We start from the raw sequence: 10,903 nt of genomic DNA on the forward strand, positions 1-10,903 counted from the left end.
ATTGTGGAGACAACACTTTTAAGTAAGCTTATCTTGAAATACTGATATACAGTTTGGGCACTTTGGGCTTTAGGAATTTTCAATCTCATTTCTTCCCTTGTCTCTCTTCCTCTTCACCTCTCTTTCTTTCTTTCTTTCTTTCTTTCTTTCTTTCTTTCTTTCTTTCTTTCTTTTTCTTTCTTTCTTTCAACAAAAATCAATGTAAAACACCTGGGTCTTTGGTATTTCTAATTCCTCTCATTTACTGTCTCTATTTGTGACATTCTCAAGGACTTGTCACTTTTCTGAAAGTGGCAGCAAACGAGAGACATGTCTGACCTCTTCTCCACCTCATCTCACCCAAATCCGAATGCAGAAGAATAATTTCGGAAGTGACTCTGGCAATTTCCCTACTGCTCTGTCAGCCCTGGATGGGTCTGCAAATTCATCACCCAGATCAGCAAAACCGGAGGCCATCCATGAATACACGAACTGATGAGTGTTTTATTACCTTCAACACAGCGCTTCCCAACCTGCATGGTTAGCATTTTGCTAATGAGATCATCCCAAACCTCAGCTGAGCATCACCAGGGCCTTCGCTGTTCTGTTCACGTTCTCTGGGGAAACAGAAAGTGCTGGAGGAAGGAGAATGAAGACACTGTCAGGAGTGTCGGCATCTGTCTTTCTGAATTTTCAAATTTGTACCATTTAGATTCTAAGTATAAGGTTAGAAAATCTAGAAAAATGTCTGAATGCCATGCTGAGGATGTTTTCTCTAAATTCAAATCTTAAAGTGAATAATAGGTACATATACACACATATATATATGTGTGTGTGTGTGTGTGTGTGTATATACATATATATATATACATATATATATATGAATGCATGTACATATATATGTACACACATATGTGTATATATTACAATAATGACTTTAATAAAACTATGTTATAATTGAATGCTTTGAACCACAGTCAACAATGACAAACAAACTGGCAGCCCCTCCTTGCTTCCAACAAGCCACATGGGAAATCGGGTTTCTAATGATAATAACAACAATAAAAATAACAAATATAATGCTACATATTAGTATAAAATATTATAGAATTTTCTATTAATATATTAATAATGATGATGATATTTTTCTCAAAGTTATTCTGCAGATTACAGAGTCATGGTATTATAGCAATTTGGAGAAGAAGAAAAAATGATTTCCTACTCTACCATTTTAACATGATCATAGTAAGTGTTAGATTTTATTTTCTACCTAATCTTTTTTTAAAATATGTTTTTATTGATTTTTAGAGCGAGAGGAAGGGAGATGGAGATAGGAACATAGATGAGAGAAACACCACTCTCATCATTGATAGGCTGCCTCTTGCATGCCCCCTACTGGGGATTGAACCTGCAGCCCAGGCATGTGCCCTGACCTGGAATCAAACCAGCAACCTCTTGGTGCATGGGATGGTGCCCAACCAACTGAGCCACACCAGCCAAGGCTCCTACCTAAGATTTTATTAGGCACACCGTATCTTATAGGCATATCCATCATGACCCTGTAGTTTTGTGTTCCAAGTTTTTTTTTTTTTTTACTTATCTTTTCACAAACTATTACAAGCATATATATGCTGATTGTAATAGTTTTGTAATCTTCACCCAGAAAATATGAAGTTTAGAAACAAATCCACCATGGTGTTTTTCTTTAATAATAAAAACCTTTATAATGGTAGAGATTGAGATGACCTGAAACAGTGCTTGCAATTCCACACCAAGGTTTAAAAACCTCTTTTCCAGCTTTTCAAGCCCCAGGTGAGCAAGCCTGAAAGAGGGTGTCCGTTACTTGGTTACTATGACTGGCTCACCCAGTCCTGCTCCTTTCACACCTTCTTCATGGTAATCGTCAGGGTCTCTGAGATCAGGTGTGGTGACACCTGTTTGACTTACCTTAAAGTGAGCACTGTATACAGGGAGTCATGAGAGCACACATGTGGCATACCACAACACCATTGGGTTGTTGTCATCTTATGCTACTTTCTGTGAGGCTCTTGCTATGCCCTTAAACTTGAAAAGGCTGGGAGCCTCCGTGAGCTTTCCTTGGGATCTCAGATGTCCACCATGAAGGACATCTTTCTCTTCTCATTGTAGACTCCCTGATCCTCTCACAGCTGAGGTCCTGTACCTCTTCATTCTAGGTCTGATGGTCATTTAATTCCACCTGGTTTTCTGCTCTGAGCTAGAGAGAACCTCAGAATCATGAGGACTGTGAAGATAGTAGAAGTAAGCCAAGGTACATGGCTTTAGAAACAATTAAAGAACCAGAATTTTTACTCTGTTGATGGATTCTGGTACATTATTATATGTAGAATATCTCTCTGTCTCTGATCTCAGCAAGTATGAGAGGGTTGGAAATAAACCTTACCTTGCCACTTTTCCTGTAACCACAAAGCAGTAGACACAATTAAGTGGGGCATACCAGTGAATATTGTTATAACAAGAGCATAAAGTGAGAAAACAGAGTTAAGAAACCATTGATGAAAGCAACATGCAACACTATCTGGTCTTAAAAGTGACAGCAAGGTGGCTACCATCTAATAATACCTTGCCTTACATCTTTCTCTTGCTCATGGACACAGCACATGCCTGACCTCTTCATGGAGGGGAAAGGGAGAATGAATAAAGATGAGACTTGCCATTCACAAATAGCTTTGCCTGGTGAGACATTAATCCATTTCTTTCCATTTGTTGACTTTCAACATTATTTTGCCAGTGTTTAGAAAAGGAATGACTCACAAATGCCTTTAAGGAAGTTGAGTTCCCTTTTAATTTTTTTGTCATCCACACAAATTCATTGACCGACTGTCACTCATGTTGCTTTTGGCCATTGATGCAGAGATAATTAAGCTCTTACATTTCTGTTTGCTGCTTTTACTTTCCAGGACCCCTTGCAGTTAGGTTGGGCCAAGCGACACTTTTGGCCAATAAGCTGAGGATAGACGTGCCCATTAAGCCTGGCCCGCCCCCTCCATCACCCCCCCCCAACAACCCCTGCTGCTGTGACCTAGAGATCAGGCTTTCCAGATGGTGATTCAAGATGGAAAGAGATACCAGATAAAAGATAGCTGTGGGACCCACATCAAACTATGATGTGAGTGAAAAAATGAACTTTTATTGTGTCTCTGAGATTTCAGAGCTTCTCTGTTGCACGAGCTGGCACTAATTAACCCCGTTAATAAAGCTTTGCAGCAAAGCAGGTTCTGATGCCCAGGTGGTTTGGGCCAGGGACATCTCTGCGTGTCTTGCCAGAATTTTGCACATCAAATCAGAGAGACACAGCTGCTGCCTAGATTATCCAAATATACTGCTTAATTATTTCCAAGAGATTTTTTGTATAATGTGAATTTCCACAGTGTCTATAATCATCTCTTTGCCTCTTCCTAGGATGCTTTAGTTCTGAATGAGGTAATGGGTAAGAGGATGGTAGATGCTGAAAAGTTGACATTCAGCGATTAATATCTGTATCCAAAATGACATCCTCGACAACTGTTCTGGCAGCATGTAGGTGATGCCAAATAAGTGCTTTAGAAGTGAGTGAATGAATGAGTACATGCATTTTAAATATCTATCTAATTTTCAGAAATGGCAATTTACTGACTTGTTTCTTTGTAGACAGATAGCCGAGTAGTGTTGAGGCTATGACATGCGGTGGAAGAGAAGAGGCTGTGGAACCAGAAGTTCTGAGTCTAAATCTCAACTCCATGGGACCAGCTATAAGACCTTCTGCGAGATTTCCATCCTCTCCTAGCCTCTTCCCCACTCCCCTGGAAGCAGAAAATGGGGGGCTATTTCACTGAGTTGTTGTAAAAATGAAATAGATGAAAGCTCTGAAAATACATGAGATTTAATTAGACACACAGTTAATAAATTTCTCAATAGTCACTAATTATTCTTTATAAAAATTAGATTCCTCCTAGTAATCATAGCCTCACCTGAGATAAGGAAAAAAAAAAAAAGTGTGGTTCACATGGCTTATGACCACAAGGTGGCACCATCGAGTCAATATAAACCATTTTTCCTGAAAGGAAATGGAAAATCTCAATTCTGAAAGTCTAAAAATGTATGTTTATCCAGTGTGATCACAACGTAGATATTTGCTAAATACCATGAGGTCTCCGTGTTATAACATGAAGAGCTACGTGCTGTATCTTTTCATGGGTATCTCTTTCTAATACTTCCAAACAAATTCACCATTAACATAGTTATTATTAACATCACCATCATCATTATTATGAAGTGATGAAAATGGAGACTTTTTAATTTCTTAGCCCAGACCTGTTTATCAGGCTTTCAGGTAGAGAAAAGAAAAGTTTCACCTTCCTGACAGAGCACAGGCTCTTTCCAGGAGGGCTGGGCCCTGAGAGACTAGAAGAACTTACTCCGCTTTCTAGGCAGCTGAACAACATGCATGAGCAGGTGTAGCCCCTAAGGCATGGTCATCCTTTGTTCTCAACTTCTGGAATACCTTCTCTCAGTCTCTTAGAGACTTTCCCGGAAAGCCCTGTCCTCTCCCCACAAGAACCCCGCCACCTCATAAATTCTGTTCCACTACCTGGTGGGACCCCCCTGCCCTGCCTCTGGACAGGTTGACAGTCACCTAGTTTGGCTACTTCTCCAGGCTCTGAGAAGACAGGTCTTCAGGTACCTGTGGGCTGAGGAGGAAATGGAGGAGAGTTTCTTTTCTTTAAAACAAAAAAAAAAAAATGAAATAGTTAAAGCATTTAGAAAAGTATGCAATACAACACCTGTGTTCTCACCACCTACATCTCACAAATGTTATCATTTATCATCTTTATTTCAGCTCTTTGGAAGAAACATTGCAGACAGCTAAAGTCGCCACCCGCTATCCCATTTCCTCCTTTCTCTCCCCAGAGAGAACTGTTCCCCGGGAAATTGGTAGATAGCTCAGCGTGCACATTTCATTTCTTTGGCTGCTTATTTGTAGAATGGCTGTGAAGGTAATTCCGTGCAGGGGGCCTACTTTTTCGGCCTTGGAAATGTAGGGAATGAGACCGGCACAGGTCAACCCATTCGGTGCTCACTTAGCCTTGCTCCCTCCCTGCGCCCAGAACCCTCTGCTGCTGTTGTCTGACCCCATCTCTCTACCATGCTGTCATCTCTCAGGATGGTGGCTGAGAGAGGAGCATGCTACTTAATCTCAAAGGACAGAGGCTTCGTCCCAGCTCTTCGAAGAATGAACTAGAAGACTTTGGGCAAATGACATCATTTCTCTGAGCTACATTAGGTTTTCACTGTAAAACTGTCTGGAATAATGCTGTTTCCATGGGTACCATTGATCAACAATCACACACAGTAGGTTTTTATTGCAATGGAAAATTACGTGTTTCTAATGGTTGGGGTTAGAATGCAAACTCAAGGCAGCATCTTCAGGAAAAAGCAGCCCTTCTTGGGTGGAAATCAAGTGCATTAAAAACAACCACTCTCCAGTGTGATCAGTATTGTAATCGAGGTGTTTATTAACTGCTTGGGGACCTCAGGAGTGGGAAGTGTTCGCTGTGCCCTCGGGCATCACAGGAAAATTTGTTACTGCCAGTCTGTTCATTTCAGGTTCCCAACCTTCACATTTCTGTGTACCACCTACACAAACATGATGGAGAAAAAAGGAGGGGAAGTCAACATTTATTTGGTACCAACTACATGCCAGGCAACAAGCATATCCAATCTCACTTCCTTTTAATTCTCTCCATTCATCGTTTTCCTTTCTTTATGTACTCTCATACTGTTCCTGGTATTAAGAAAATGATGTTACATGATCTCTCTTATATGTGGAATCTAATGAACAAAATAAACTGATGAACAAAAATAGACCCAGAGATATAGAAGCATAGCACAGACTGTAGCACCTCAGTGGGAGGGCAAGGGAGGATGGGTGGGAAGAGATCAACCAATGAACTTGTATGCATATTTGCATAACCCAGGGACACAGACAATGGGGTGGTGAGGGCCTAGGTTAGGGAGTGGGGGTAGGCTAAAAGAGGTCAATGGGGGAAAAAGGGGACTTATATAATACTTTCAACAATAATTTTTTTAAAAGGAAACTATGTTAGGCTTGTTTTCTAGATAAGAAAGCTGAGACTCAGAGAGCAGTCAAAGCATCCAAAGTCCCAGGGACGTGAGGACTACAAGCCCCCTCCCATACCCTCTCCTGCAACCCCTGGTCAGGGTGGGGACTGGGGATGGGGCATAGAGTTGTGACCCTAACCTCCACTCATTCCCCTCTGAATCAAAGTTACTTTGGGAAAACTCTTCAAAGTCAAAAATGGCCTCATTGTATTGGCCATCTTCACCTGCATGTCACAGTGTGCCTCCCACTCCTCCTTAAAGCTCTCAGCCACCCTGGCTTCTAAGGCACCCACAGCTCTTGATTTTTCTTGTACTTCTCCTCCATCCTCTCATCCTCCTCAGAGGCCCACGCCTTGTAGGTGGTCACATCCAGGTCCATCTGTAATCCGTGGCTACTTTCACTTCGCACATTTTATCTCATGCCCTTTAGCTGTTCTCCCAGTTTCATCCTGAACTCTATGCCCAGAGCATGCTTCACCAGCGCTGGCTCTCACAGCGGGGGCTCACTGCAGAGCTTCGTCCTGGGCGAGGCATAAATACCTGCACTGTGATTGCAGTGATTAAGAACAGACTGTGACCTTCTTTCTAAACTTAGCTGAATGTTTGCTGAACCCTAATGTAAATGAAAACATTTCATATACCAGTCATAATTTTTTAGTATGGAATGAACACATAAACATTAACGTTAGAAAAATATGAAGTCTCACCTAAAATCACACCACTTCCCACATCCCTTGTGGACTGCACCGCTGTCTCCAGCTCTGACTTGGTCCTTAGGACACACTGCTCCTATTGTAAGGCCCTTCCCACAGTGTGTGACTGAACAGTCTATGTGTTTCTAACCCAGTCATTACAGTAACGTCTGTGGTCTGATTATCTCTGTTTTCCAGGAGAGAAACTAGAGGTAGGGAGGGGAAGTGATGAGCCCTGCTGGTAAGTAGGGGCCAAGATAAGGAGTCTGTTCTGGGTGACATCCCACTTTGGCTCAGGGCTCTGCCGCCCTACCCAGGCTCTCTGCTTTGGGCCGCACTCCCTTCAGTCCCAAACACTTGAATTCCTGTGTCCTATGCTTCAATGTTGCCCTATTGCTTATGGGTAAAGCCCATATACCTTAGCACGCACAGAAGATCCCATTGGTACGGCTCCTGCCTCCTGTCCTGTCTCATCTTTCACCACCTCACACGCTGACCTGCTGGCCGAGCTCCCGTCCTCTGGGTGATTCCTGTGAGCGCCGTCACAGAAGGTTGGAAGGCTCCTCACTCCCCATCTGTCCTTGCTTATGTCTCCCTCTTGACACTGATGTGCAGCCTCACCTCCTGTAAGACTCTGCTCCTGCCAGGTCCTTCCCCCATTCCCAGTGTATGCATCTTGTACTGCTCCTAATGCCTACACTGCCTGAATCTCTGTCTGGCCTCACGACACCATATTGCAACCACCTGCCATGTCTCCATCGCCCTCCCAGGCGTCAGCATCCCCTGCACTGAGGACCTGTGTTTCTTCACTCACCTCTGCCCAGCAAGCCTCACCCAGAGCCAGGGTCAGTGAGTCATAACTAAACACATGAACACATTCTCTCTATTTAATGAAAAACTTCACAAGAACAGGAACTCAGACCCCTGTGTATTTGTTTCCCACAAAAGACAAGAATTTGTTAAAAGAAAGCATTAAACAATCTCTTAGGTTTAGGGCATTATGTTGTGATCTGATCTGATCTAAAACTAGATTCTGTGTTGAAGGAATTCACTTTTGGAGGAATAATTAAATCACGTGGTCATCTTTTTTGATATTCAGGTGACCTTTAATGTAGAAAGGGCCAGCTCTTTAGACCTTTGTGGGGTGTTCCCTGAAGACCCAGGCATGCAGCCTTCTGAGCGGCAACACTTTTGATTCTGGTGATGAAGACGTTGTGGGAAATTCTGACTGCTCAGCTTTTGGATTCTTGCCCTGTGCTCAATAACTCTTTTTAATTAGCCCCTTGGAAATCTTCCCTCTTTCCAAAAATACCATTTTGCCATTGGGAGACAAGGACAATCTTTTTCCCTGAGAGATAATCCCAGATCCCTGCCGCAGCATCAGATAAAAGTTGTAATGTGTGTCAGAGGCCATTGTAATCAGAAGGTGTATGCCAGACCGTCATTGTCCACCTCTGCATGATTCATCAGCTGGTGGCTTCTGAGGGTCATGTGTTCTTTATTTTGAGTCAGGCTGATTTTGCAATCATTTTGATCATCATTTAACCCCCAAATCCTTGTTCTTTCCACTAGATTTGCCTTTTCTCTTCTGGATGAGATGTTACCCAGACTTGGAGGTTTAATGAATATCAATCCACTTTGGATTCCACGTATACTAGTACCATTCACGCAATCTCAGTCCAAACCAGTTCTTTCTCCTGAAAGGGGGAAGCAGGCAGTAGGTTTTTTTAAATCATTGCCAGAGGATATTTTCCATTGTTGTGTGTGTGTTTTTTGTTGTTGTTGTTTTGTTTTGTTTTGGGGTTTTTTAGAGAGAATGGAAGGGACGGGGAGAGACAGAAAGAGAGAGAAAGATCTATGTGAGAGAGACACATCAATTAGTTGCTGGGGATAGAACCTGCAACCAAGGTACATGCTCTTGACCAGGAGTCAAACCCAAAACCCTTTAGTCTTCAGGCCAACGCTCTTTCCACTGAACCAAACCAGGGCGGGGGGTGGGGGGGCAGTATTTAATTTCTAGAGAACCTTCTAGAATTGAGCTATGTGTGTAAATTTCTTCTCTGCTGACAAGCATGTTCCTGAAAGACATAGGGCATGGCCTCCTTTTCCTGGACTTCCACACAGTGGGTTGTTTAAAACTGTGTTGAGGTGAATGGAGACAAAGTGGTTGGTTTCTTTGTGCCCAGGTTTTCCCATCTTTGGCAGAGAGAACTTTATAAAGCAACGACCGGACAGACCACTCTGGCTGACAGGGGTCCTCTGCTGGGCTCTGACTTTGCCCGCTGCTCCATTTGCTTTTTGTCTTGCTCCTTTCCTGGCTTCTGAACCTTCTGGAGCTTATGTGGGACAGCCAGAACCCCACCGCCACACCTGTGCTGCCCACATTCTGCTCTGCTCTGCTCTGTGCTATGCACCTGATTGTGTTCATCACATCCTCACCCCCGATCACGTGGCAATTGATCTTTGAGGGGAGGAACTGGATTCTATTATGCAAAGCTGAATTCTGGGTGCCTGGTGTAGTGCATGGCACAGAACAAGCGTGGAGCCAGACAACATTTGTTAAAGGGGCCCACATACTTCACTAAGGTGCCCTTGAACCTGCTTCCTCATCTCTTTCATCTGCAAACCCAAACTCACACTCTGCGGTGCCTCTGCAATGCCATCCAGACACAGCTTTCCCAGCTCCTTCCCTGGGCCCTTGGACAAGGCCCCCCTCCTCTGAGATCCCATAATGCCTTTGCAGGCATTTCTCATGGCCTTTATCGCACCGCGACAGGATCCTGGGCTCCGTAAAGATGGAGATGTTAGCTGAATCATTCAATGCCTGCCTAGAGGAGGCACTGAAGATAAATTTGTTGAATATGCCCAAGAGAACGTGTCATGTTTTGTGACTACACTATGTCCTGTGGAAGTGGGAAGTCAGCTCAAACAATAAGGATCGATTGAAATACCACTGTCCTCTGGTGAGCTGCAACTGGGAAGAAAAGGGACAACATCAGTAAAGGGACGGAGCACAGGTCTGCCGGTCCCTGGGGTCTGGAAAATGCATTTGTGAGCCCTCCATCGATTCGCAGAGACCTGTTGGGCCTCAAATGAATATTGATGGTACACAGACAAAGACAACAAGGGGAATAAAGCCTCCTTAAATATATTCAGAGTCAAATGTCTCCAGCAGGAATATCGGCAAGCAATTCCCCACAAGAGATGATGGTTAATGCTAAAGGGACGAGGACATGAGCAAAAGGTTATGATTTAGGAAGAGATGACTTTACAATATCTGACCATAAACTACTGTTCTTAAAAAAAATGTTTATAATGCCTGACTATTTTGGTGTTCTGAGATCAATTTCAGTGTGTTTAGCTTCCATATCAACAACACCAGCTGGGTATCCTACACTTCAACTCCATTCTGACACTGTTTACCTGGAGACATCATCAGATCCCACAGGTTAAGGGCTCAGTCCTACAAGACTACCCCTTCCCCAACCCTCTCCCTGCTTCCCCACACGTTTCAAATGCTAGTTGAAAGCCCAGGGTCAAACACAACTTCAGTGCAATTCCCAGTCAAGATGCTTTCCCTCTGACCACTTTTTGGTTGGTTCACTCACTCATCTGGCACCTCAGCAGGGATGACTGGAAGGTTCGGCTGGGATTGCCTATCTGACTACCTGCTGATAGCAGCATCTTCAGTGTAGTGGTTTGAAGATTTTTTGTATATGGCCACTCAAAGCCTTGTTGCAAGAATCCAGGCAGAACCTGCAAGGCTTTTTATGACTTCGCTTCACATGCACATTCATTTGTCAGTCAAGTCCCTATGTCTAGCCCCAATGCCCAGATCCAAAGGAATTAGACTTCATCTCTCAATGAAAGAAGCAATAAATGGTTAGTGACTATCTTAGTCATGTTTTCTAGATAGTAGACACACACACACACACACACACACACACACACACACACACATACACACACACACACACACACACACACACATACACATGAATATTCTGCCTCAATGTGTCATAGGCATCTCTGTCTGACACACCTCATTCAAAGTGGAATTTATGTTCTTTCTCCTTGTATTAATGAGAAAA

General features: G+C 43.3%; 1 long non-coding RNA gene across 1 annotated transcript; it reads left to right on the forward strand.

The window, feature by feature from the left end:
* Positions 1–276: 276 nt before the first annotated feature.
* LOC114234907 (uncharacterized) lies at positions 277–3,911 on the forward strand. The gene is made up of 3 exons (XR_008557728.1): positions 277–519; positions 1,135–1,224; positions 3,649–3,911. It is a non-coding gene; the product is annotated as an uncharacterized LOC114234907 (long non-coding RNA).
* The last annotated feature ends 6,992 nt before the right edge of the window (positions 3,912–10,903 follow it).

Source organism: Eptesicus fuscus, chromosome 2 (genome assembly GCF_027574615.1).
Source record: "Eptesicus fuscus isolate TK198812 chromosome 2, DD_ASM_mEF_20220401, whole genome shotgun sequence".
NCBI classification, from domain to species: Eukaryota; Metazoa; Chordata; class Mammalia; order Chiroptera; family Vespertilionidae; genus Eptesicus; species Eptesicus fuscus.